Here is a 27,707-nt window from a genome sequence, read left to right as displayed (position 1 = left end):
TATAGCTATGTTCCACTGAAATTTTATTTATGCACACTGCAATCTGACTTCACGTAACTCACATAATTTTTATATGTCCCCTCCCCCAAATAGTTTTCAACCATTTAGAAATGTAAAATCATTCTGCCTCTAGGTTTGCCAGTTATACAGAAACAGGCGGCACGCCAGCTTTGGGCTGCAGGTGCTTTCCTTCCCAGGTTTCGTCTCCTGCCATGAAGTGTATCAGTGTCACACCAAGATTTCTTTCAGTTAGATACTAGCCTTCTTTGAAAGTGTTCTCTTGATGGTACTGAGAATCCCTAAGGAATAAAACAAACCCACCACACCTCTGACTTAGCTTCCTGTTTCTGTCCAAAGGGCTTCCCTGGTGTCTCAGATGGTAAAGAATCCACCTGTAATGCAGGAGACCTGGGTTTGATCCCTGGGTAGGGAAGATCCCCTGGAGAAGGGAATGGCTATCCGCTTCAGTATTCTGGCCTGGAGAATTCCATGACTGTATAGTCCATGGGGTCGCAAAGAGTCGGATATGACTGAGTGACTTTCACTTCTGTCCAAAATCTAAAATTATAAAATTCTGAGCTAAAGATGAACACCTTTATTTCTATTTTAGAAAAACAACTGTTTCACTTTCTCCAGAAACTGTTCACTGAATGTACTGATATATTTTATAAATTCTCTTTCCTTGTAAAAATTTCCCATTGCTTTATAGATTTGCTGAGACAAAATTGACTTGATAGTGAAGATCTTATGTGTGTGTTGTCCTGTGGAAGCCGTACTCCATTATATACGCTTCTTTTTTATAATTTGTTTTTTAATTGACTGCCACAAAGAAATATTGCCTATTAGTAGTGACCACGTATTTAGAAATGTTTTGTTTGCCATGTACTCTCTCAAGGGCCTAATACAAACGTTATCTCATTTAATCACCATCAAAACCTTTGTGTAGTAGGTGTTTATGTCATTTCAGATTTAAAAAATATGGGTCACTCATTTCTCCAAAGAAGACACACAGATGGCTAAGAGACACATGAAAAGATACTCAACATTACTAATTATTAGAGAAATGCAAATCAAAACTATAATGAAAAAAACTAATGAGATATCACCTCATACCAGTCAAAATGGCTATCATCAAAAAAATCCTCAATAAATGTTGGAGAGGTGTGGAGAGAAAGGAACCCTCCTACACTATTGGTGGGAATGTATTAATAAATTGGTACAGCTACTATACAGAATAGTATGGAGATTCCTTAAAAAACTAAAAATAGAAATACCATATGACCCTGAAATCCCACTCCTGGGCATATATCTGCAAAAAAAAAAAAAAAAAAAAAACACCCTTGTTTGAAAGGATACATGCACCCCAATGTTCATTGCAGCACTATTTAAAATAGCCAAAACATGGAAGCAACCTAAATGTCCATTGACAGAGGAAGGGATAAAGATGTGGTGCATATATACAATGGAATATTACTCAGCTATGAATGAAATAAAGCCATTTGCAGCAACATGGATGGACCCAGAAACTGTCAGCCTGAATGAAGGAGTCAGGGAAAGAGAAATATCCTATGACATGGCTTACATTCTGAAATCTAAAAAAAAAATTGATACAAATGAACTTATTTGCAAAACAGAAGTTGACTGAAGACTCAAAGAAAGAACTCATGGTTACCATAGGGGAAGGAAGGGGAGGAGGGATAGTTAGGGTTTGGGATGAACATGTACACACTGCTATATTTAAAATGGGTAACCAGCAAGGGGAACTCTGCTCAATGTGATATGGCAGCTAGGATGGGAGGGGAGTTTAGGGGAGAATGGATACGTGTACATATATTTTTTATGGTTTCTACCTTCCTGAATTCAAATTTATTAAAATGGTCTCCTGAGACTTCCCTGGTGATCCAGTGGTTAAGACGCCACACTCCCAATGCCGGGTGCATAGGTTCGATCCCTGGTCAGGGAACTAGAATCCTGAATTGCCCTGAAGCATGGCTAAAAGAAAAAAAATATAAAAAAGAAAAAAATATATTAAAAAAAATGTCTCCTATTTTCAATACTTTTCATAAAGTACACCAATCTCCAAGCTGTTTATAAGACTGCTTAGAGACTTATTTAAAAGAAATCTATGTCAGAGGATCAAATTTAGTATGCTTTTGCCTCAGTCCCAATAATTTAGATAATTTTACAATGACAGTCTTTTCCCCATTACAAGTTGTGATACCTGAATTTATTGTGCTCAAATTTAACTTCACTTTTGATCAAATTCAGTTACCCTTGAAACTATGTTTCATGCTTATCAGTTGCAGAGAAACCCATGAATTGTGAAAGAGAGCTCCTTTTCCTAGAGATTAAGCTTAGATTACTGTCTAAATTCTTAGCTCATATCTTAAATAATTTCTTAAATATTCTTATTAATTCCCCATAAGAGACTAAACTTAATTCAGAAATTGTATCACTTCTCTGACAATGGATGATCCATATGTTGTGAAGGAACTGGCTAAAATTAGTTCTTTAGGTATTACTGTAATTGAAATTTATAATCACCAAGTGAGCTTTCTTGTTTTGCAGCTAGGAGCTGGCCATTAGGACTTCATAGTATCTTTTTTTTTCTTCTTTAAATGTTTCTTGATTGCAGAATTCCTCTGATTCCACAGCCTTCCTTGTCTCCTCAAGGTGGAATACTATTGAATAATGCATACATTTAATTTTACTTACATTTCTCATGTGTTTTTATGACTAGAAGTGTAAAACCGTAAGATTTTAAAGTGAGAAAAAAGCAGTATATATAACTGATAGAGTTTATGGATTTTGTGGAAAAAATATACATATATAATATATATATAGTTATGACAAACCTAGACAGTGTATTAAAAAGCAGAGACATCACTTTACCAACAAAGGTCTGTATAGTCAAAGCTATGGTTTTTCCAGTAGTCATGTACAGATGTGCGAGTTGGATCATAAAGAAAGCTGAGTACCAAAGACTTGGATGTGTTTTTTTTTTTAATTTTATTTAATTTTTAAACTTTACATAATTGTATTAGTTTTGCCAAATATCAAAATGAATCCACCACAGGTATACATGTGTTCCCCATCCTGAACCCTCCTCCCTCCTCCCTCCCCATACCATCCCTCTGGGTCGTCCCAGTGCACTAGCCCCAAGCATCCAGTATCGTGCATCGAACCTAGACTGGCATCTCGTTTCATACATGATATTTTACATGTTTCAATGCCATTCTCTCAAATCTTCCCACCCTCTCCCTCTCCCACAGAGTCCATAAGACTGTTCTATACATCACTGTCTCTTTTGCTGTCTCGTACACAGGGTTATTGTTACCATCTTTCTAAATTCCATATATATGCGTTAGTATACTGTATTGGTGTTTTTCCTTCTGGCTAACTTCACTCTGTATAATAGGCTCCAGTTTCATCCACCTCATTAGAACTGATTCAAATGTATTCTTTTTAATGGCTGAGTAATACTCCATTGTGTATATGTACCACAGCTTTCTTATCCATTCATGCTCAACTCCAGAAAAATAAATGATCCAATCAAAAAATGGGCCAAAGAGCTAAATAGACATTTCTCCGAAGAAGACATACAGATGGCTAACACACACATGAAAAGATGCTCAACATCACTCATTATCAGAGAAATGCAAATCAAAACCACTATGAGGTACCATTTCACACCAGTCAGAATGGCTGCGATCCAAAAGTCTACAAATAATAAATGCTGGAGAGGGTGTGGAGTAAAGGGAACCCTCTTACACTGTTGGTGGGAATGCAAACTAGTACAGCCACTATGGAGAACAGTGTGGAGATTCCTTAAAAAACTGGAAATAGAACTGGCTTATGATCCAGCAATCCCACTGCTGGGCATACACACTGAGGAAACCAGAAGGGAAAGAGACACGTGTACCCCAATGTTCATCGCAGCACTGGATGTTTTCAAATCATGGTGCTGGAGAAGATTCTTGAGAGTCCCTTGGACTTCAAGGAGCTCAAACCAGTCAATCCTAAAGGAAATCAACCCAAAACATTCACTGGAAGGGCTGATGCTGAAGCTGACGCTCAGCTATTTCGGCCACTGATGTGAAGAGTCAACTCATTGGAAAAGACCCTGATTCTGGGCAAGACTGAAGGCAGGAGAGCAGGACGACAGAGGGTGAGATGGTTGGATGGCATCACCAACTCAATGGACATGGGTTTGGGCAAGCTCCGGGAGATGGTGAAGGACAGGGAAGCCTGGCATGCTGCAGTCCATGGAGCTGCAGAGTCAGACACAAGTTAGCGACTGGACTGAATTGAACTGATATATATAAATAGAAAAAAATACCGGAAAGATCATAAATTTGAAGTGAAGTTATTCCTATGTGGTGGGATTAATGTTTATCAATTTCTTTATACTTACCTTTGTGGTTTTCAAACTTTTAACATGAACATTTATTACATTAGAAAATAATTACAGGGTTACTGTAATCATTTTACTGCACTTCATAGATGCTGCAGTTTTTACAAAGTGAAGGTTGGTAGCAACCCTGAGTCAAGAAAGTCTGTCAGCACCATTCTTCCAATGGCATTTGGTCACTTCGAGTCTCTGTGTCGAATTTGGGTAATTCTTGAAAGATTCAAACTTTTCCATTATTACTGTATTTCTTACAGTGATCTGGGGTGGTGGTCTTTGATGTTATTACTATACTTACGGAAAGTTTGGATGATGGTTAGCATTTTTTAGCAATAAAGTAGTTTGAAATTAAGGTATGTAGTACCCTGCTTTCTGGACTTTCCAGGTAGGGCAGTGAAGAATCTGTCTGCCAATTCAGGAGACGCAGGAGACTGGGGTTTCATTCCTGGGTCGGGAAGATCTCATGGAGTAGGAAATGGAAAACCACTCCAGTATTCTTGCTTGGGAAATACCATGTACAGAGGAGCCAGGTGGGCTACAGTCCACGAGGTCACAGAGTTGGACACAACTGAGCATACTTACATACACACACACACACTGTTTTTTAAGACATAATGCTATTACACACTTAATAGACTACAGAATAGTGTAAATATAAGTTATATATGAACTGGGAAACCACGAAATTTAAATGCCACCCACTTTGTTTTGATATTCATATTTGTTTATTGCATGGTCTGGAACTGAACTGGCAGTATTTCCAAGATATGCCTGTATTTGGGGGGAAAAAACCCAACATAGATCTATTACCTTTTACTTAAACACATTGGCATAGATATTTTGTGGTATAATTCTGAAAACTTTACTTCTGACTAAACACACAAATGTAAAAAAATACAGCAAAATATAAATAATTACTAAGCCACTGACCTTGTTCTATAGCACTGTAGAAAATAAGGACACAAAGAAAACTCCAAAACATGGGAACTGAAAGCAGGCAGCTGATGGACAAATGGTGGGAAGACATAAAGATTTTGAGGGTCACTTCATATCCTTTTTCTTTTTTTTTTTTAAAAGGAATATTTCCTAGAATGAGAGAAAAAACATGAAAAGCAAAAGATTTCTGCATTTATTATTTAGAACATTAAATGAACTCTTTAATTACAAGCATTGATGATTATGATTTATCCATTTTGAGGAAACATTTATTGAGTAAGGATATGTAGAAATGGCTTCCCAGGTGGCACTAGTGGTAAAGAACGTGTCTGCCAGTGAAAGAGGCATCAGAGACATGGGGTCAGTCCCTGGGTTGGCAAGATCCCCTGGAGAAGGGCATGGCAACCCTCTCCAGTATTCTTGCCTCGAGAATCCCATGGACAGCAACCTGGCAGCCTACAGTCCATGGGGTCGCACAGAGTCAGACACGACTGAAGTGACCTAGCACGCACGTATACATATATAGAAAGAGGCCCTAAAAGGCGCTCAACAAAGCCAATCAAGACCTAAGTGAACGAATACAAAATTCAAACCTTATGTTTCATTTCTTGACCTTGGTGATAGTTACATGGGTGTTTCCACTTGGTAAACATCCATCGAACTCTATATTGGTATTAAAATTTGTGTGCTTTCCTATATGTGTTACAATTCAATTAAAATTTTTCTACTTAAAAAAAAAAAACAATTCGCCACAGCTCTGCTTCTCTCTTTCTGAGGTGCATTACAGTGACCCCTGCGCTCGGTTCCCCAGAACGTTTCCTCCATACCCCAGCTCTGGGGTCAGAACGTTATTCCTCACTTTCTCAATCCCTCCTTTTTCAGTCCTCTGTGGGATGGAAAGGAAAGCCTTTCATAGCCTCACATTATCAGCGTTTTTTCTTGGTTAAAACATTAGGTTATTTAACCTGAGAAAAAGGGAAAAGGTCCTCCACGATACCTTTTACTTTATGGGATCCATGTGACACAGGAATCTTGGACCTATACAATGCAAAAAAATGGCAAGACTAAAAAAAGAAAGAATTTTTTCTACTCCTCCAATATCAAGCACTCAAATAACAAACACTATTAGCTATATGTCATCTGTGTTTGTAGGATCATTTGCCTTAGGCAGAATGAAATTAAATAATAGGTCTGAGCCAATTCTGAAGCCTTAGTCCCTCCAACCCAGGCTTTAACCTTTTCTGAAGCTTTCATTTCTAACCTTTTAATCCTCTTCACAGTGTGTTGACGGTCATCCTGGGAATGATTTATGCAAGGAGCCCACTGGTCAGGACCATTCAGCTGTGGCACTACCTTCAGGACTGGAAATGAATTAATTCATCTATGTTGCTCTTTTGTGTTTTTCTGGATCCTCTTTATATGATCCATTTAACAATATATGTATCAACCAACACAAAACTGTAAAGCAATTATATTCCAATTAATTTTTTATATATGCTTACTGATATATATATATATATATATCAAAACACATTATTTACTCATTTCTGATTGCTAGGAGCCAGAGGGCTTAAAGGAGAATAAGAAAAGAAAAGAATAGACACAGTGCTACATGTATCTAATTTTAGTTTTCTCAATTGCATTTAATATTATTTCCTCTACACATAAGCACCCTATTTGATATTGGAAAAAATTTTTCATACATTTCTTAATCTTCATTCATATTTCCCTTGTTGTGGTACCTTGAATAAATCATGCAATATTTGTTGATATATTGTGTATTTGCTAGTTCCCAGGAAAAAACATTACATCATCTCTGTGAAGAAGAACTGGTTTATTTACATATTTAAACACCAGAATAGCTGACACATGTATATAAAAGCATATTAATAATTTGAAATTACTTAAAAAACAAGAATTTGATTGATTTATATATCGGCCTCTACATTAAACACTGAATCCTATAACCAATTATATGAGTGACTTCCTTCATTTCTGGTTTTTCTATACGCTATACTTTTATAATATCTGTACGTGAACCCTCTATGGATAAGGGTCCAAAGTGATTGTGTGTAATGTAAATGCCCCCCCCAATCATTAGGAATGCATGCTATAAGAAATTTCAAAGAGCATCAGAAATTATTCCATTCACATAAAACTTAAAACTTCTAAATATAAAAGGTCATCATAAAAATAAAAAGACAATGATTGCAAATTTATGACATAAAAATTTACTCTTGTTTGTGTGTAAAGAATTCCTTTAAAATCATGAGGAAAATACAAACAGAAAATAGGTATAGGCCATAAACTGGCAATTCACAACAAAAGACAAAAAATATAAATGACCGATAAATGTGTGGAAAATATTCAGCTTCACTAGTGGTTGCAGCATTGCCACATAACACAGCAGGATGCATTTTTCATGTAACATCAATGAAATCAAGATTTTTTTTTTTACTAACTATCCATGATATGTAGGGGGCATCCCTCATGGCTGAGATGGTACAGAATTTGCCTGCAATGCAGGAGACCCAGATTTGATCCTTGGGTTGGAAAGATCTCCTGGAGAAGGAAATGGCAGCCCACTCCAGTATTCTTGCCTGGAGAATCCCATGGACAGAGGAGCCTGGCAGGCTACAGTCCATGGGGTCCAAAGAGTCAGACACAACTGAGCGACTAACATATTACGATATTTAGGATGCTGGGAAATGAGCACTCCTATATACTGTTAACATAAGTAAAATGCTGGAAACTGTCAGGAAAAAAATTTGACCACGTGCATTGAATTCATACCTTTGACCAAGTGATGCAGCTTCTAGGAATCTCTTCTAAATTATCGTAGATTAATTGAAGGATGTATGTACAGATAGAGATCACAGTAATGTACACAGTTGTGAAAAATAAAAACAACCTCAATATCCAACAATCACAAATAAAGAAAACTCAGGCTAAGAAAGTATTTAAATAACATTTCCAAACTCACAGGAAATAAAGTGCAGGGCTGAACTCAAACACAGGTCTGTCTGCCTCCAGCTCCCCACCCTTAAGTCCCTCAAGCTTGTGGTTTCCCTGAAACTTTCTTGAGGTGTCTCTCAGATTCTGGCATTTCTATTTTTTCTGAGCTCAGAATTAGATAGTGGTTTCCTGTCTCTCCTGTGGCCCAGCCTCAGTGCTCTGGGGTCCAAGTAAGATTTCTTGGGGTGGGTGTGGGAGGGATGCAGAGTGGAATAAAGCTGTTAAACAACAAAACATGACCTTTGACCCCCTCTATCACAATGGGTTGAGTTCCATTCTGCACCGGTGTGAGATGCAGAGGGAACCTGTCTCCTCAGAACACGCAGTGGCTGAGTCCCAGTGCTGGCAGGCTGGCAGGAAGACACCCTAACCCAGCACTGTGTCATCAAGATGGCACACCTCAGAACATTTACTGCTTTTAGATTGTGATTATCACTCCCCTGCCCTAGGAACCAAGAGCCCCTGCCAGCCTGCCCTGTCCCTCTTTTCTGTATTTTCTCACTGCAGAAGCAGTACTTCTAAAAGCCTCTAGTTCCTCTGCCAAACACTCTGACAAGGAAAGACAATGGCTAAGGTGCTTCTCACAGGCAACAACACACAGGCAGAACTGTCATCTCTAAGTTGGATTTTTGGGTTCCTCAATACCTGAATCAGCTGTTGTAACTGAAAATGCCAACTGTCTAATTTTCCCTGCCCTGATTTAAATGCCAACTAAATTTAATTACCCTAAGCCAGTGATTTTCGAAGCGGGCAAGATCACCTGAAACTTGTTAGATATGCAGATTCTTGGGCCCTACTCAGAACCCACTGGGTCCTCTGTGGGGAGTGAGTACAGGAGGGTGGGGTGCCTAAATACAGGTGGTAACAGACCCTGCAGCGTATTCTGATTCCCTCAGGTCAGAACCATTGCTCTAAGCTTCTACCCCTTCCATTCCTCACACCACCGGACAACTTTAATCACACCCTTCTATGTGGCTCCACTGTGTTGTTGTATTACGTTATGATATTTAGTTGTGAGTCTGCCCCCGCCATTGTGAACTCCTTAAATAACAGAACCTAGGTTTTTAGGTGTTCATATTTCTAGGGCAAGCACAGAACCTGGCACTTATTAAATGTGTGTTAAATGAATATTGAATAAATTGAGGCATTAAGAAAAGGGCTCTCCTGGTGGCTCAGACAGTAAAGCATCTGCCTGCAATGTGGGAGACCTGGGTTCAATCCCTGGGTTGGGAAGATCCCCTGGAGAAGGGAATGGCTACCCACCCCAGGATTCTTGCCTGGGAAATTCCATGGATGCAGGAGCCTGGTGGGCTAGTCTGTGGGGTTGCATAGAGTCAGACATGACCAAGCAACTAACACTCCACTTATAATAGACAAGAGAAAGTCTGAAACCCGCAGGCGTTAGTGGGAGAAGACTATCCATCCACACAGTGCACGACTGCCTAGTCATGGTCCCAGGCTTCCAAAAGCTGCTTCTCCTACATCATCTTTCATAGATTTCACTATATTCTTACTGCATCTGAATTTTTAGCAACAGTTCCCTTATGCACACTATCTTGAGCTGCAATTAGTTCCAGTTTTGTCATCTTGATCACATCTTTCACAGAGAGCTATTTTTTTTTTTTCATGTTGGAAATCTAAGACATTGTTGAACATGAAAGTGAAGTGAAAGTGTTTAGTCGTTCAATGTCTCCAACTCTTTGCAACCCCATGGACTGTAGCTCACCAGGCTCCTCTGTCCATGGAATTCTCAGCAAGAATACTAGAGTGGGTTGCCATTCCCTTCTTCAGAGTATCTTCCCCACTCAGGGATCAAACCTGGGTCTCCTGCATTGCAGGCAGATTCTTTACCGTCAGAGGTTAGCTAGCATTTATTAAGTTCATACTACTCATTTATTTAAGAAATATGTATTGAGTGTCTACTACATGCCAAGCACTGTTCAGGTACACTATGAAATAGAAGAGACAAAACCCTGTGCTCTGTGTCTGGCTCTGGGCTGGGTGTTCATGTTCAATCCTACGTTGTGAAAATTAACTTGTGAAGTGTCATGATGCACTTTAGCTTAATGGGGGAAAATGCCTAATTTACATTCATCTTTTAACTCTATTTTGAATGGCAAAAGGGGCCATCATATTATCACTAATTATGCCATATCCCTTTATAGATTATAAAATTTACCAAATTCCTTTTCTGGCTCTCAGTTCTTCATTATCTAGCATGGAGTAGGCACTCATGAAAACTGCACCCTAATGGATTTGACCCAACTCTCCCTGTTTATTGAGTGAGGTGACTAATAGTATTCTGCGCCCAGGCAGCAACTTGAATAAGACTGTTAAAGGTCCTGGGTGCCTGGGGTTATTGTTAAGATGACAACCACATGGCACAGGACTTCAAGACTTCCATTTGATTTCTAATCTAATCCCTGTTTAATCTGGGAACTACTGAAGAGTAATGATGAAATTTTAAATCTACAAGTTTTCCTACTTAAATAGTATTTTTTTTCTTTCTCTTTTTTTAAATTTTATTTTATTTTTAAACTTTACAATATTGTATTTTTAAAAACACACAACAAGATATTGTTTTCCTGTGGTTTAAAAAAAAAATCAGATAACATAAAATTTACCATCTAAACCATCTGTAAGTATTCAGTTCAGTAGGGTTGAGAAAAGGCTGTGAAATAGATCTCCCGGACTTTATCATCTTGCAAATCTGAAACTCTTGTACCCATTAAGCAACTCCCCTCAACCTCCCTCCCTGGAATATTCTTACAGGGCTTTCAGATACAAAGTTTATAGAGTTTGACCCTTTTTTCTTGTACAGGTCTCTAAAAGCCCAAGGAGAAAATAGAGAAGGCAAAACACTTCTATGTTTCTCTGTGAGTTATCTTACTCATCTGTAAAAATCAATGGCTGTCGGAGAGCCCCCTGAGTACCTTCAGATCTTTAACGGATAACTCTGCCTTTAGTCATGCCAGGAAGTTGAAAAGTGTTTTGCCTGTTTGTGAGTTTTGGAAGAACACCTAGAAACAGGTTCTAGGAGACAGAAGGGCCTTGCAGCTGTGGGCTCATCTGCCTCCCAGTGCTGGCCTTCTCGCCCTCACACTGCAAACAATAGCACGTGGCTTGCACTTAAATAGTTTCAATGGCAGAAATCTCACACCTGAGGCCAGTGTTCCTTCCTTGCCTTTCCTTTACGGTTGCTATAGATTCTGAGAATATGTCACAAAACTGCTCTCCCACGTGCCTGAAAGTATTTGGAATTACCTGTCTGGTCTGATTCTGTGTCTTAACTGCTTCAGGCTTGCTTTCTTTTCTCCTAGATGCAATCAGGAAATACTGAATTTAAGAAATAGTAAAAGAAAATATTTCCAATGAGCAGAATATTAATATGTGACAACTGAGCTTTTCCTATCAGTAGGGTTTATTCATGCATTCGACTGACAGCAATATAAGTAACAGCTTTAATGTGGAATAGAACCTAAAAGCTGGGAGACTTACCAGTGGGATACCTTTCTTTGTTTGGCTTGGGTTTTTTAAATTTATTATCTTATTTATTTAATTTTTGGCTGCACTGGGTCTTCATTGCTGCATGCAGGCTTTCTCTAGTTGAGGCAAGAGGGGGCTTATTCTCCAGTTGCCGTGCTTGCTCGGGCTTCTCATTGCAGGGGCTTCTCTTGTTGCTGAGCACCGGCTCTAGGGCTCTTAGGCTTCAGCAGTTGCAGCTTGTGGGCTTTAGAGTGCGGGCTCAGTAGTTGTGGTACACTGGCTAGTTGCTCTGCAGCATGTGGAATCTTCCCAGACCAGGGATCGAACCTGTGTCCCCAGCACTGGCAGGTGAATTCTCAATCACTGAACCACCAGGGAAGTCCTGGTTTGGTTTCTTGTCTTCTCAAAATCTCCAATGTCATCTTTACTCCCATTCTTAGTCCATATGATTCAGGTAAAGTTGCCCCACAACTGCCTTTACAGGCAAGGATGTCATCCCCACCATGGTACTGATGGAAGCCACCGCATTACCCCTCATCCTTGGCTAACGCTTTGGGAATTGCCTCTTGCGAGACATGGGTGTCCAGAGCAAGACCCAATAATAGGTGCCAGAATGTAAATTTTAAATACAGGATTATGGTCAAAGAGAATCAAAGTGAACAGGTTGCAATGAAGGTCACTGGCTCAATCTGATTGGAAGGATAGCTGGGAAATTAGGTATACTAAATAGTATAAAAATAAAGTGAGATTTTACTAAGAAACTACTAATGGATAAAGAAAATATAAAGGTAGACCTAACCCAGAAAACATTTATAAAGAATTAAGAATCAAACAGATGTCATATATATCTGAAATGTATTGAAACTTTATTTTTTCACACAAGAATGTAACATGCTATTTCCATATTGAGCCCCCGTGTGTGTTTTGTCTTTTTTTTTTGCAACGTTGTTACAGTAATACTTTCTATACAGACAGTCGATGTATCCATCGCCTATTTCAAAAAGCATTTGTGGACATTTCAAAGTGAACGGTGCCTCTGAGTTGAAGATTAACTTGTTTAGAAGACTTTGTGCTGCCAAAAATACCAAACGATAACCAAAAAAAATAAAATAAAATAAATAAATAGCTCCAACTTTGCTGATCTTTACAATAACCTGATCTCTCTCATGGCTATCTACTTTTGAAGCTCCATTAACTCTATCCTGCACAGGCTACTAGGGAAGTAGCTTTCCAGTTTTTTGACCCTGACACATATACAAAATACTTTATATGGAAGTTTAGAATAGACGTTTGCATGTATACATACAACAGAGAAAACATGTTACGAAATATTGCTTTCCTTTACTATTTGCAAGTCACTAATATTTTCTATTCCATTCCCTTCTACTTCATCCTATTCTATTCCCTCTACTTGTTTTGTTCTATCCTATTTCACTTTAAAATGTCATTTTGGGGGCTTCCTTGGTGGCTCAGTGAATAAGAATCTGCCTGGCAACGCAGGGAACACGGGTTCAATCCCTGATCCAGAAAGATCCCACATGTGCTGAAACTACTGAAGTCTGAGTGCCTGAAAGCCGGTGCTCCACCAGAGAAGCCACCACACCGAGAAGCCCAAGCATCACAACTAGAGAGCAGCCCCTGTTAACCACAACAGAGAAAGGCCCTGTGCAGCAAGGAACACCCAGCACAGCCAGAAATATAAATAAATAAAAATTACTTCTTAATGTCATTTTTGACTCACAAAGTTGATTTCACAACTTACTAGTTGATCTTAATGAATAGTTTGAAAAATACTGCCCTAGTCTGCTGCTGCTGCTGCTAAGTCGCTTCAGTCGTGTCCGACTCTGTGCGACCCCATAGACGGCAGCCCACAAGGCTCCCCTGTCCCTGGGATTCTCCAGGCAAGAACACTGGAGCGGGTTGCCATTTCCTTCTCCAATGCATGAAAGTGAAAAGTGAAAGTGAAGTCGCTCAGTCGTGTCCGACTCTTAGCGACCCCATGGACTGCAGCCCACCAGGCTCCTCCGTCCCTGGGATTCTCCAGGCAAGAACACTGGAGTGGGGTGCCATTGCCTTCTCCAAGTCTATGGTGCAGCAAAGGATGAAAACCAGCAAGGTTTTCTCTCTGGACCCGGCTCAAGAACTTTGCCAGTCTATTTCAGATTATTTCTACACTTCTTTTTCATTCATTCACTTATTCCCTCATTTCACTTATTAGAGGAATAGCTATGAAGTCCCTAGCATGAGTTGGGCACTTGAGTCCATTATTAGGAAAACAGTGATGGGCAGGCTAGATTCCAGAGCTCACAGAACTAACCAATTCTAAGGAAACTCGAGTCAGAGGAGATCTAAACCCCAAGGGAGGTGCAGTGGTGGCGTGAGGAAGGAGGTCAAATGTGTCCTTCCATCACGGCACCGGGGGAATCACTTACGCAACAGTTTCTTGGTGGTAACAATGAGTGCAAGTTTCAGAAAGGAAGCCGCTGTATTTGGTTCTGCTGATAGATGAGGAATGAACAGTCTCTTCACTGCTGCTCACCTGAAAATGTCGGGTGGGGAACACAAATGATTACAATAGTGCAACAGACTCACATAACCATTTTGAATCGTAGAGCATTAAGGGATAGTTAAATACAGAAGCAATGAAGACTGTAAGGAGGAGGAAATGGCAGAAGACAAGGGCAAACACTGGGGAAGGAGCATGGCTGTGGGCAAATATTCTTTCAGAATAGGAAGAGATTTGAGTATTTTTATCAGGTTGAGGGAAAGGAACCAGTGGAGAGGTCAAGACAGGTTATGACTATTTGATATAGTAAGGTGTTGGTGGATTTGGGGATGGGGTGAGGAAGTGAAAGATTTCATCTAGGAAAGAGTAACTAGCCTGCTGACCATTTTATGGATAAAACAAAGCGTAACAAAGTCTGCAATATTATTAAATTTATTACAAAGAGTAAAAAAATATTATATGATATGGTGGGCATTTTTTCATTAGCTACATTTTCTCTTTTTCTAGAATGACATAGAGATAGCAAGCTGTCCTGAACTTACTTCTTCAGTTATAAGTCCTCCTGCCTCATCTATTTCACTGATTTTTTTTCCTTTGGGCCTGCCAAAATGACATCATCTTTCACGCGTGGCCCTTTATTTTTAAACTTGTACTTGAAGAATAATATATACCTAGAAACGTACAGGAAACAAAAGTGTACAGCTTGATGAACTGTTCACAAAATGGGTACATCTGCGTGTAGCATATAGCCCTTTAAAAAACAGCATTACCAGCACTCCAGAAAATTGACATCTCCAGACCCCTACCAGTTATTCTCTCTCCATCCAAGGGTAACGACTACCCTGACTTCCAACAAGGGGTACACTTTTTGGAAAAGTCTTTACTGAATTTGTTACAATACTGCTTCTGTTGTTTATGTTTTGGTCTTTTTTAGCTCGCCGACCAGGGATCCAACCTGCAACCCCCTGCACTGGAAGACAGAATCTTAACCACTAGACTGCCAGTTAAGTCCCACGGGGTACACGTTTAGACAAGAAAATCATCTAAGCTCTCTAACAGATAAATAAATCCATGTGCACGAAGGTATTTCTTTAAAAGCTGTCCAAACAGGGACACTATTTCCAATCTGTTCTTAGTTGTTTATTCAAATGTTTCCCTCACTCCTATATTGTTTGCCTAGTTGGAGTAAAAGTGAAGAGTAGACCAATCAGAAGGCTTTTTCCTGGAAGACTCCCCTTAGAAACAAACATTTTGAAATGAAATGGGAGATAGAATGGAAACCAAATGTGAACCACCTTTTCTATAACAAGTAACCTGTCTCTGGCTATCGTATACATCTGCGCTTTGGCATCTTTTTCTAAAGCCCAGGATATATTTTCATATTACTTCCAAAATGAAATTCTAAAAACTACAGAAAAGTCAAAACAATCCACAGTTACTACCCAGAGAGACCACTGTTTATAACAGTGAAATACAGGAAACATCTTACTGTCCATAAGCAGTAACATTTCAATGTCCATCAATTTGTAAGTGAAAAAAAGTCTCAGAACTATTTGCATAAAACTATTTCACTCATGCTAAAAATGCATAGATGAAAAAAAATTTGGACATTTATTTTTTAACCCAAAACAACCCTCTTTGATCTCACATAGACACGATTTAAATGTTTGTTTTCAGAGTAATTAAGAACACTTTAATACTTTGAGAGACAATGCTATTTGAGAACAATGACAAAGCCTTATTTTTCATTTATTCAATGCATATTTATTGGTAAATAATGCTTTGGAAGCCAACACTCAAATGTCTTGTGGAAACATTAGGTATTTAGATATTACATATAAAATATATTAGGCACTAATTCATAATTTTCAGCGTGTCATTCTCTTTTGTCATTGAAGTGTCACTAAGCCAAGTATAATTTATTCAGATATATTATATGAGAAGTTAACCTGGTTACCAGTGACAAAAAGGGAGTGAAGAAGGGGGAGGAGACAAGGGGAAGGTCAAGAATGAGATGAAATTTTCTTTTCACATACGTATTACTATTTACCTGTATTATTGCATTTACACATATAATTGTAATTATTTACTTCAGGTCTCTTCCAATAGATTACACACTCTTTAAACGTAAAGATAATGCCATACTCCCTAGCTTCTAGGATACTGCTCAGCACTATACCTGAGCCAATATTTACATAATGGTACTTAGATACCAATAGTAGTATCTAAATATTTTCAAAAGCAGGTCCTTTTTTTAGGTGGATATTTCCATCTGAATGATTTACTTAGCAACTGTGGAAGATTTTCTTTTCCAAAGATGACCACCATGATATATTCCATCCCTTACACTCCTTGTTTGGTGAGAAGGTGACACTCCTCCCATCAAATAGTGTGGCCAGTGTCCCCACCTCTCAAACCTGGTCAACCTCTGTGATGGCCTCAATATAGTGGAAAGTGGTGCCATATGATTTCCAAAGGTAGGTCAGAAAATGCCTTGGACTTCTGCCTTGTCCTCTTGGGACACTTGCTCTTGGAAGCCGGCCATTGTGCAAGGAAGCCAAGCTGGCTCACAGAGAGGCCACATGCAGGTGTTCCAGCCAACAGCCCGAGCTGAAGTCCCAGTATCAGCCAGCATCAACTGCTAGACGTGGGAGTGAATCTCTGGATGATGCTCCTGGTCCTGAGCTGTTGTCATCAGCTGATGCTGCGAGGAGAAGGAAAAAGGTGTCTTCCCTGTGCCCTATCCAAATTGTAGATTCAGGAGCAAAATAATTGTTTTAAGCCTCCTTTACATACTTATGCGCTTCCCAGGTGGTGCAGTGGTAAAGAATTCACCTGCCAAAGCAGGAGACACAAGAGATGCGGGTTCAATCCTTGGGTCAGGAAGACGCCCTGGAGAAATAAATGACAACCCACTCCAGTATTCTTGCCTGGAGAATCCCATGAACAGAGGAGCCTGGCAGGCTACAGTCCATGGGGTCACAAAGAATTGGACACCACTGAATGTGCACCACATCCTGCACTTCCCTATACTAATAGGTAGCTTGCTGTGCAGCAATAAATAAGCAGAACAGATACCACTAGTTCATACACCAATGGAAATGGAGGGAAGGCTCAGGACCTTCAGAACCCTCCCCCTCCTCTTCTATTTCCTGTTCTTAACCCAGGTGTACAGAGGCACATCATGGAAATGGAAGTAGGATTAGAAACAGCAGGATGAGCCCAAACTAGGACAAACAGTCCCTGAAAAATTAATTAGAGCCCATTAAATTTCAAACAGAAACACTCAAAATGCATTTGTGATGCCTGGATTTTTTTCTTTTTTTCCTAAGGGAGGAAGCAGAAAGCAATTTTCAGTGATTACCAAATGATTGTGACAACCTCTTCTAATGTCTTATTAATATGTTAAGAAACATGTTCTAGGTATGGGAAGTTTAATTATCTGATGCTGGTATTTTGTGATCTTGTAATGAAGGACCTGTTAACTTGCTGCGGGACGATTTGCCTAAACTAACTGAATAATCAGTGTGGACAGAATATGGTTACTGACCTCATCAATGCCTTTGACACAGTAAATCATATTGTGCTGAAAAAATTACACAGGAGTGAAATGTGTGACACAAGCATGGATGAGTTAACTGGCTGGTTCACGGACATAGGCTGCTTTCTTTCCTGAGAAATTACGTGTGACAGTTAAATTAACCTTAAGGGACTTGGAGGCTGGCAGAGATTTGCATATTTTTTTTCTATTCTTTATTTATGAACTGCCAAGTTCTTTCGAGAGTACAACAGTGCACTTTTATATTAACAATGAAATACATTATTTGGGAGGAAGCACTGAAAAATGAGATTGAAGAAACCAACTTGGGTCTTATCAACCATTTCAATCTATGAAAATACCGCAGCATTTAACCTTGGGTAGAACTGCTTTGGCGTTTCAGTGAAGATAAAATGTAAGCTATTTTTTTTTTTATTAAGAACAAAAGGCCTAAATTAGATCCTAATTTTCCTTTTATTCCCATTTAAATCAAACTACCTATTTTTGACCTCGAAAATGGCAGCTGTCAAGCTCACAAGTAGTCTGACTTTGGCCAACAGGGGTGTACTTCTTTAGTTATCCAGTTGAACAAACATGAGCCTTTCTACTTACTCTCTGGAAGTGGGACACCCGCCCTGATAAAGTTGGAAGAATTGGACACTGAGACCCTCTGCACCTCCCTCTAATGTTTCCTTCCTCTTTCGGGTCTTCAACTCTAAGTGCAAGCTAATTTAAACAAACTACAAATCTGAATCCTAATCACATTTTTTTAAAGAATGTCAAGAATATTGTATTATGCAGAGCTTGACCCTGGGTCGGGAAGATCTCCTGGAGAAGGAAATGGCAACCCACTCCAGTGTTTTTGCCTGGAAAAATCCCAAGGATGGAGGAGCCTGGTAGGCTACAGTCCATGGGGTCGCAAAGAGTCGGACATGACTGAGCAACTTCACTTTCATTCCACTTACATATTATGATTATAAAGAACATTTAGCAACTAGGGAGATCTTATTATATAGGACAGTAATTGTGATTACAACTATGCAGAGAAGTTAATAAGAAAAAGAAGGAAACATTTAAAAATGCTAACAATGATTGCATTATGATAGTATAATAATTTTTTCTTATTTTTCTCTACATTCTGTAAAGGTGATTTTACATATATATATTATATATAATGTATAATAATTATAATTTATTTTAATTTTATTAATAATAAAATATTTAATAAACAATTGTATATAATTATATATTATATAATATATAACATTATTTTAAATATTACATATTATACATAATATTAATATTATAATATATTATATTGTATTATATATTTATATTATTATATATTATATTGTATTATATTTATATATTGTATTGTATTGTTTATAATATAATAATCAATAAATATAATATATTATATAATAATACAATACACTAAATTATTTTATTAAATATTATAATACATATAATAATTTTTTCTTATTTTTCTCTACATTCTGTAAAAGTGATTGATTTTATATATATTATATTTTATATTTTATATATATATATATATAATGTAATTGCTAAGTTAACCATACCTGTTAATAAAATTGGAAGAAAAGGAAGGGGGGGAAAACCAATTGGTAAGTACTTAATGCTTAAATCCAGCAGGAGAGAATAGAGATTGTTTTGAGCTACACCTAGAATTAAGTGACACGTAAGGATGGAGAAAGTCTTGACAGAGGTCCTTCTCATGTCGTATCACTCATATTCAACACGCACACAGAGACGACTTCCATTGTTAAGAGTGGACACAGTCCCCTTACAGATAAACTACTCCCAATCCTAATTTTCCTCAAAAAGAGTCTTTGCCTGACTTCTCCAACTAATCCCTCCACATTTTCAACCCTTCACACAAAGTGGAGTTTTAAAAAGGCATTCTGTTTATAAGGAGGCATGAATGATATCTTACTTTTTCATTTAGAAAAGAGCAAATGCGGGAATTGCAAAGCTGTCTTTGAGGAAATGAGAATCAGTCTACATGAAGAGCAATGAAGAATAAATGCAGATGTGATACTGTCAGAGCTAAGCTTGGTTTTGAGAGGAAAAAAAAAACTAAAACCAGCATAGGAAAGCCAATAAGTGGTAGAAGTGGAATTTGCAAAATAGATGTAATTGAACCACAAACTTTAGAGACAAATGTTGATACAAACAAAAGTTAGGCTTTGAACAAAAATCAAATTAACCTGAAGTGGTTGGGAGAAAGGGGGTATTCTAGGTTCCCCAAGTGGTCTGGGGCTAGGTATCTGCAGCCTTTCTGGCCTGCTCTTTTCTCACAACAAACTGTGGAAAATTCTTAAAGAGATGGGAATACCAGACCACCTTACCTGACTCCTGAGAAATCTGTATGCAGGTCAAGAAGCAACAGTTAGAACTGGACATGGAAAAATGGACTGTGGAATACTTTCCCAAATTGGGAAAGGAGTATGTCAAGGCTGTATATTGTCACCCTGCTTATTCAACTTACATGCAGAATACATCATGCGAAATGCTGGGCTGGATGAAGCACAAGCTGGAATCAAGATTGCAGGGACTAGTACAGCCACTATGGAGAACAGTGTGGAGATTCCTTAAAAAACTGGAAACAGAACAGCCATATGACTCAGCAATCCCACTGCTGGGCATACACACAGAGGAAACCAGAATTGAAAGAGACTCGTGTACCCCAATGTTCATCGCAGCACTGTTTACAATAGCTAGGGCATGGAAGCAACCTAGATGTCCATCAGCAGACAAATGGATAAGAAAGCTGTGGTACCTATACACAATGAAATATTACTCAGCTATTAAAAATAATGCATTTGAATCAGTTCTAATGAGGAGGATGAAACTGGAACCTATTATACAGAGTGAAGTAAGTTAGAAAGAAAAACACCAATACAGTATATTAATGCATATATATGGAATTTAGACAGAGAAGGTGATGGCACCCCACTCCAGTACTCTTGCCTAGAAAATCCCATGGATGGAGGAGCCTGGTGGGCTGGCTCCTAAGGGTCGCTAAGAGTCAGACACGACTGAGTGACTTCCCTTTCACTTTTCACTTTCATGCATTGGAGAAGGAAATGGCAACCCACTCCAGTGTTCTTGCCTGGAGAATTCCAGGGACGGAGGAGCCTGGTGGGCTGCCGTCTATGGGGTCACACAGAGTCCGACACGACTGAAGTGACTTAGCAGCAACAGCAGCAGCAGCATGGAATTTAGAAAGATGTAATGATGACCCTGTATTCGAGACAGCAAAAGAGACACAGATGTAAAGAACAGACTTTTGGACTCTATGGGAGAAGGCGAGAGTGAGATGATTTGAGAGAATAGCATTGAAACATGTACATTACCATATGTGAAATAGATCACCAGTCCAAGTTTGATGCATGAGACAGGGTGCTCAGGGCTGGAGCACTGGGATGACCCTGAGGGATGGGATGGGGAGGGAGGTGGGAGGGGGGTTCAGGATGGGGAACACATGTACACCCATGGCTGATTCATGTCAATGTATGGCAAAAAACACTACAATACTGTAATTAGCCTCCAATTAAAATAAATTAATTAAGAAAAAAAAGATTGCAGGGAAAAATATCAAAAACCTCAGATATGCAGATGACACCACCCTTATGGCAGAAAGCAAAGAGGAACTAAAGAGTCTCTTAATGAAAGTGAAAGAGGAGAGAAGCTGGCTTAAAACTCAGCATTCAAAAAACAAAGACCATGGCATCTGGTCCCATCACTTCATGGCAAACAGATGGGAAAACAATGGAAACAGTGACAAACTTTATTTTCTTGAGCTCGAAAATCACCACAGATGGTGACTACAGCTATAAAATTAAAAGACGTTTGCTCCTTGGAAGAAAAGCTATGACCAACCTAGGTAGTATATTAAAAAGCAGAGACATCACTTTGCTGACAAAGGTCCGTCTAGCCAAAGCTATGGTTTTTCCAGTAATCGTGTATGGATGTGAGAGTTGGACCATAAAGAAAGCTGAGCGCCGAAGAATTGATGCTTTTGAACTGTGGTGTTGGAGAAGACTCTTGAGAGTCTCTTGGACTGCAACTAGATCAAATCAGTCAATCCTAAAGGAAATCAGTCCTGAATATTCATTGGAATGACTGATGCTGAAGCCGAAGCTCCAATACTTTGGGCACCTGAAGCAAAGAACTGACTCACTGGAAAAGACCCTGATGCTGGGAAAGACTGAAGGCAGGAGGAGAAGATGACAGAGGATGAGATGGTTGGATGGCATCACCGACTCGATGGACATGAATTTGAGCAAGCTCCGGGAGTTGATGATGGATGGGGAAGTCTGGCATGCTGCAGTCCATGGAGTCGCAGAGTCAGACATGACTGAACGACTGAACTGAACTTCTCTCATAAGCATGTTATGAAACTATAATTTATACGTGTACTTGGAATACAAATTCAGATTTTAGAGATTATCAAAAAGAAGTTCTTTCTCTCCTTGCTTAAGTAAATTTAATCTTGGATGATTATGGTTTTCTGGTTCAGTATACACTTGTTGAAAAAGTTACAAGTAACTAATAATAGGTTAATGCAAAATTTATATACAGTGTTGTTTTAAAATGTTCATTTTGGCTCCTACCCTGCACTGAATTCAAAATAATTCCATCAAAATCATATTCATTTTCAAATATGAAAACCAGTATTCCTGAAATTCTGGCTGACATCATTTAAACTCATCAGTATCATTATTTTTGGCATATATTTACTATAAAAACAAAGGACAAATCATACTATCTGTGCCTTGCTTGAAGCCATTTTTTTCCTGAAAAGTATCATTAAAAAATATTTTGTTCTTAGCAAATCCATTTCATAGTCCTGATATGTGGCTGTACTAGTTCTTTGTTAATATCAACTGGGTATAACAAAGTGTTTATCCATTTCTCATCCCACAGTCATTTCTCTCTGACAAAAAAGGATGCAATAGTTGTTTGCAGAATACACCTTGCTAATGCTTTTTAATACAGAGTGAAGTAAGCCAGAAAGAAAAACACCAATACAGTATACTAACGCATATATATGGAATTTAGAAAGATGGTAACAATAACCCTGTGTACGAGACTTCAAAAGAGACACCGATGTATAGATCAGTCTTATGGACTCTGTGGGAGAGGGAGAGGGTGGGGAGATTTGGGAGAATAGCACTGAAACATGTATATTATCATGTATGAAACGAGTTGCCAGTCCAGGTTCGATACACCGTACTGGATGCTTGGGCCTGGTACACTGGGACGACCCAGAGGGAGGGTAGGGGAGGGAGGAGGGAGGAGGGTTCAGGATGGGGAACGCGGGTATACCTGTGGCGGATTCATTTCGATATTTGGCAAAACTAATACAATATTGTAAAGTTTAAAAATAAAATAAAATTTAAAAAAAAATTCCTCTTCTCCCTCCTTAAGTAAACAGTTCTTATCAAATTTTCCTCACCTTCTATGCAACAGTCATTCTTTCCCCTACATAAACAGCAGACGTGTTCATCCAGAGCTTCCAGTTTTTCCCCAATGGTAGTTCCAGGCTCAGGACTCTATATATACATGTGTGCATGCTAAGTTGCTTCAGTTGTGTCTGACTCTGCTACCCCATGGACTGTAGCCCACCAGGCTCCTCTGTCCATGGGATTCTCCAGGCAAGAATACTGGAGTGGGTTGCCATGCTCTCCTCCGGATGATCTTCCCGACCCAGGGATCGAACCTGCATCTCTTAAGTCTCTTGCATTGGCAGGAGGGTTCTTTACCACTAGCACCACCTGGGAAGCCCAGAGATGTACAATCTACACCAATTACTTAACTAAGGACTACAGCCAATCTATTGAGTGCATGTTTATCATTCAACTGTTACACACGTTTCAAATATGAGCCAAGTATTCTGGAGATAAATCACACATGAGTCAGGTACTTGACTCACACTTACTTTTGACAGTAATCCTTCTTAATGCTCTAATTTTATGATGTAATTTTAGTAGTGGAATTAACTTGGAACAACACAAAATTATGTAATTAATTGCATTAGCTTCAATTATAATTACTGTTTAATCTCAGCCTGACACCCCAGCCGAAAGCCAGTACACACAGAGGCAGTCACGGTGGAGGGGGGAGGCCTTCCCAGCTGCTGGTTTGTATGGACTAATTATATAAACTATATTTATTTTTGCTAAAAAAAAAAAAATCTCAGCAACTAATCAAGCGTATGCCATTTATTTGGACATAAGGGCTTAGAGAAGTCAAGGGATAGAGAATAAAGGGAAATACTTTCAGCAATTCCTAATTATATTTCCCTCAACATTCATTTTGAAAGGGTTTAATTGATGTAATTTTAAAAAGTTTCTGTGGTCACATAAATTTGGTTTATGCTGGATTAAAAAATTAAATAAGTTTCTTTACTATATCGTTCCTTAGTCTTTAATATGTTAATATATGTTGTGAATCTCCAAGATGTGAGAAGTAAAGTGTTTCTCAAACTGTTTTAAACAGAGAACACCCTCTCCTTTAAACAACTTCACTGAAGTATAATTTACATGCCATAAATTTCACTTGTTTCAGTGTACAACTAAATGATTTTTAGCAAATATACAGAGTTGTACCACCATCACTAAAATCCAAGTTTCAAACATTTTCACCACCTCAAAAACATCCCTTCTTCCCACATTTGCCATTACTCTGAATTCCCACCTCCAGCTCTTGGCAGCCACTAATCTACCTTGTGTCTATAGATTTGCCTCTTCTGGAAGTTTTATATAAATGGAACCATACAATATTTGGTTTTTGTGTCTAGCTTCTTTCACTAAGCATGGCTTTGAGGCTATTTTGTAGCATGTATCAGGACTTCATTTCTTTTTACTGACAAACAGTATTCCAAATAGATATACCGTATTTTTTTAATCCATTCATGAGTGTATGGAAATTTTGATTGTTTCCAGTTTGGGGATATTGTGAATTATGCTATGGAACATTCATGTAGGAGTCTATGTTTGAACAACTGTTTGTATTTCTCTTGGGTATATATTTCAGATTGAAGTTGTAAATCATACGATGAATTTATATTTAACTTTTTAAGAAACTTCCAAACTGTTTTTCCAAAATGGCTGCACTATTTTGCATTTCCATCAGCAGTGTATGAGAGTTTTAATTTCTCTACACCCTCACCAGCTAGTCATCCTAATGGCTGTGTACTTTTATTTAACGGTGGTTTTGATTTGCATTCCCTGATGGCTAATTATGTTGAGCATCCTTTTATGTGTTTATTGATCATTCATATGTATCTTTGTTCCATTCAAATTTTTTGCCTATTTTAAAATTGGGTCGTTTTCTTGCACCGCAAGAGTTCCTTGGTATTCTATGATTTGCAAAATTTTTTCCCTCTTTTCATTTCCTTTTGGTGTCTTTTTAAGCACACATATTTTAAATTTTGCTGGAGTTCAGCTTATCAACTTTTTTCTTTTACTGCTTGTGATTTTTTTTTTAATTTCCAAGAAAGTCATGAAGATCTACTCCTATGTTTTCTTTTTAAAAAGTTTTGTTATTTAGCTCTAACATTTAGATGGAGTTTGAATAGGGTGGGATACTTCATTTGAATATATCTTTTTGCACATGGATATCCAATTGTCCCAGTACCATTTGTTGAAAAGACTACCCTTTTCCTATTGAATTTCCTTGACACCTTTGTTGAAAAGCAATTGAGCATAAATGTAAGAGTCTTTAATATGTTAATGTATGTTGTGAATCTCCAACAGGGAGGATACAGAATGTTTCCCAAAATGTTTTTAACAAGGAATTCTACCTCCTCTCCTCCCCCCCTTTTCAAACACAGGCTTTCACATCAGTTCTCACTGCTGTCCACAGCACAGACTTTAGGGAATGCTTCTCTAAAGTGCTCAGGGCTCTAACTTTTACTTGCAACTAACCTTGTTTCTTGTTTTTAGAGGCTGGGAGCCCGAGGCTGCAAAATCAAAGACCTAATTTCTAGCAATATGCTAGAAATACATATTGTATTTCTACAATAAATACTTAAGACAACTCACTATGCAGACATGTATGTAAAGGCTGTTGGAAATATTTGGTATTGAATTAGATTCATATTTTACACATAGAAACAAAATGAGGTTTCTCATAGGCATAATGGATGAAACTTTGGAAGTAGGGAGAATTTTGCAATTGTGTTTTACATATTTAGGGCAATGCAGCTTACCTGATCATGACATCTGACAGGAGTAAACATCAGTAATAAGTTGTCATAGTAAAGAAGATCTATTTACATACACTTTTTTTTTTCATACACTTTATCATATATATACACACACACCTATAGACACATATCTGTTGGAAATGTACTTTTTTCTTTTTTAAAACTAGTAGATTTTGTCCTAACGCTTTTATTTAATCAACTATAAGGCACAATGTTGGATAACTGCTTAAATGACCTTGTTAGAATGACAATACCATCACTTTAGCATTGTATTATTCAAACACACACACACAAGTACAAAAATTAAAAAGTGGAATTAAAATTAGTGTCTTTATCATCCTGTATTTATCTGCAGAACAAGAAAAATACACATAAAAGTCAACAATGAGGGGGAAAAAAATGAACAAAACACTGTCATGGGGAGAATGTGTCATCATAAATGTAGAAAAGCAGACTCAAGGCGCTCTGTCAATGCTCTAACCACAAAACCTGGTGGATGTCACTGACGGACTGACAGGCAAACTCCTCCAGTGAATGCCGGAGGTTCTAGAAACCCATGTAAAACGACAGTATAAACCAAACGGGTAGGCGTTCTACCAACATAGGCTGAGGTGCATTCAGTACCCTAACCGATATGTTGATTTCTCTCACCAGGCCTCTTTCTGTTAGTGATTTACCTTTCTTTTTAAAAGCCTCATTTTGTTTTCTGTTTAAGATGGCATTATCTCGCCTTGTATAAAAGAAATCATTGCATACCTAAGTTTCCAAATACATAATAATATTTTTCTTTTGGATATTCTATTATGCCAAACAAATTTACAGCAGAAAAATACATTTCCTTGTAAAACTGTAGGCATATTTAGGTCAGGATTCAGAAATGTAAAGCCTTGCCTCCCTCTCTGTCAGGGTTTGTATTCTATCTAGTTTTGAGCCTTAACAGCCCTTATCCATTTCTAGTCTCCCTATACTTTTAAAGTAACTTAAAAGTTCATTTTAGTTTAAATCTCAAACCTTTTTCAGATTGGATTTTATACTTAGCTAATTTAGGACAATTTACTTGTATTTTATTTTTTTCATTTGTTACTGAAACCACGCCCGATGCTTGCTCCGCATTTTAGACTTTTTTCCCCCCAAGCATACTTGGAAATATCCAAGCTCCTTCCCTCTAAAGTGCCACTTACAGATTTTGTATTTATCTGTTTTTAGCCTGTGTGTGTTCTCGTTCTTTCTCCTCTTTTAGGTTATGTTAGGCTTACCTACAAGACCCTGCCGTCGAGGGAGAGGCGCTCAGCGTGGACGGCACCAAGTTGAACAGCTTTTACGAGTCTGCCCTCCGTGACCTTGTCAACCTCGGGCGCGCGGTGGGCGGGTGTTGATGACGTCACGGCCCAGATGCTCGGGCCGGCGAGATGGTTGAAAGTGACCTACGAGTCCCACGGGTGTGTGTGGGTGGAGCAGGGAGGGAGAGAGTTAGGATTTCACACCGTCGTGGGGCATCCGTGTTTCTGCCCACGGGGGAAATCTCGTTTTAGCCTGGCCCCCATTTCTGCTCCAGGAGGAAATAAAACTCCCTCCCATGTGC

General features: G+C 38.6%; 1 long non-coding RNA gene across 6 annotated transcripts; it reads right to left on the bottom strand.

Moving 5' to 3' along the window:
- On the bottom strand, positions 1-27,688 carry LOC147359297 (uncharacterized). Of its 6 annotated transcripts, none has more exons than XR_015140692.1 (7): positions 27,382-27,490; positions 14,278-14,384; positions 6,606-6,802; positions 6,342-6,382; positions 5,339-5,494; positions 2,545-2,681; positions 1-1,992 (listed from the first exon to the last, which is right to left on the bottom strand). It is a non-coding gene; the product is annotated as an uncharacterized LOC147359297 (long non-coding RNA). The 6 variants fall into 6 exon arrangements; XR_015140694.1 differs by having other exon boundaries at positions 712-1,992; positions 6,606-6,705; XR_015140691.1 differs by lacking the exon at positions 6,342-6,382 and having other exon boundaries at positions 712-1,992.
- Between the last annotated feature and the right edge of the window lie 19 nt (positions 27,689-27,707).

The sequence above is a fragment of the Bos grunniens genome, chromosome 14 (genome assembly GCF_055505025.1).
Source record: "Bos grunniens cultivar Pamir isolate PY7600 chromosome 14, Bosgru_T2T1.0, whole genome shotgun sequence".
Taxonomy (NCBI): domain Eukaryota; kingdom Metazoa; phylum Chordata; class Mammalia; order Artiodactyla; family Bovidae; genus Bos; species Bos grunniens.
Note: the sequence above shows the minus strand (reverse complement) of the source record. Positions and strands in the feature narration are given on the sequence as shown.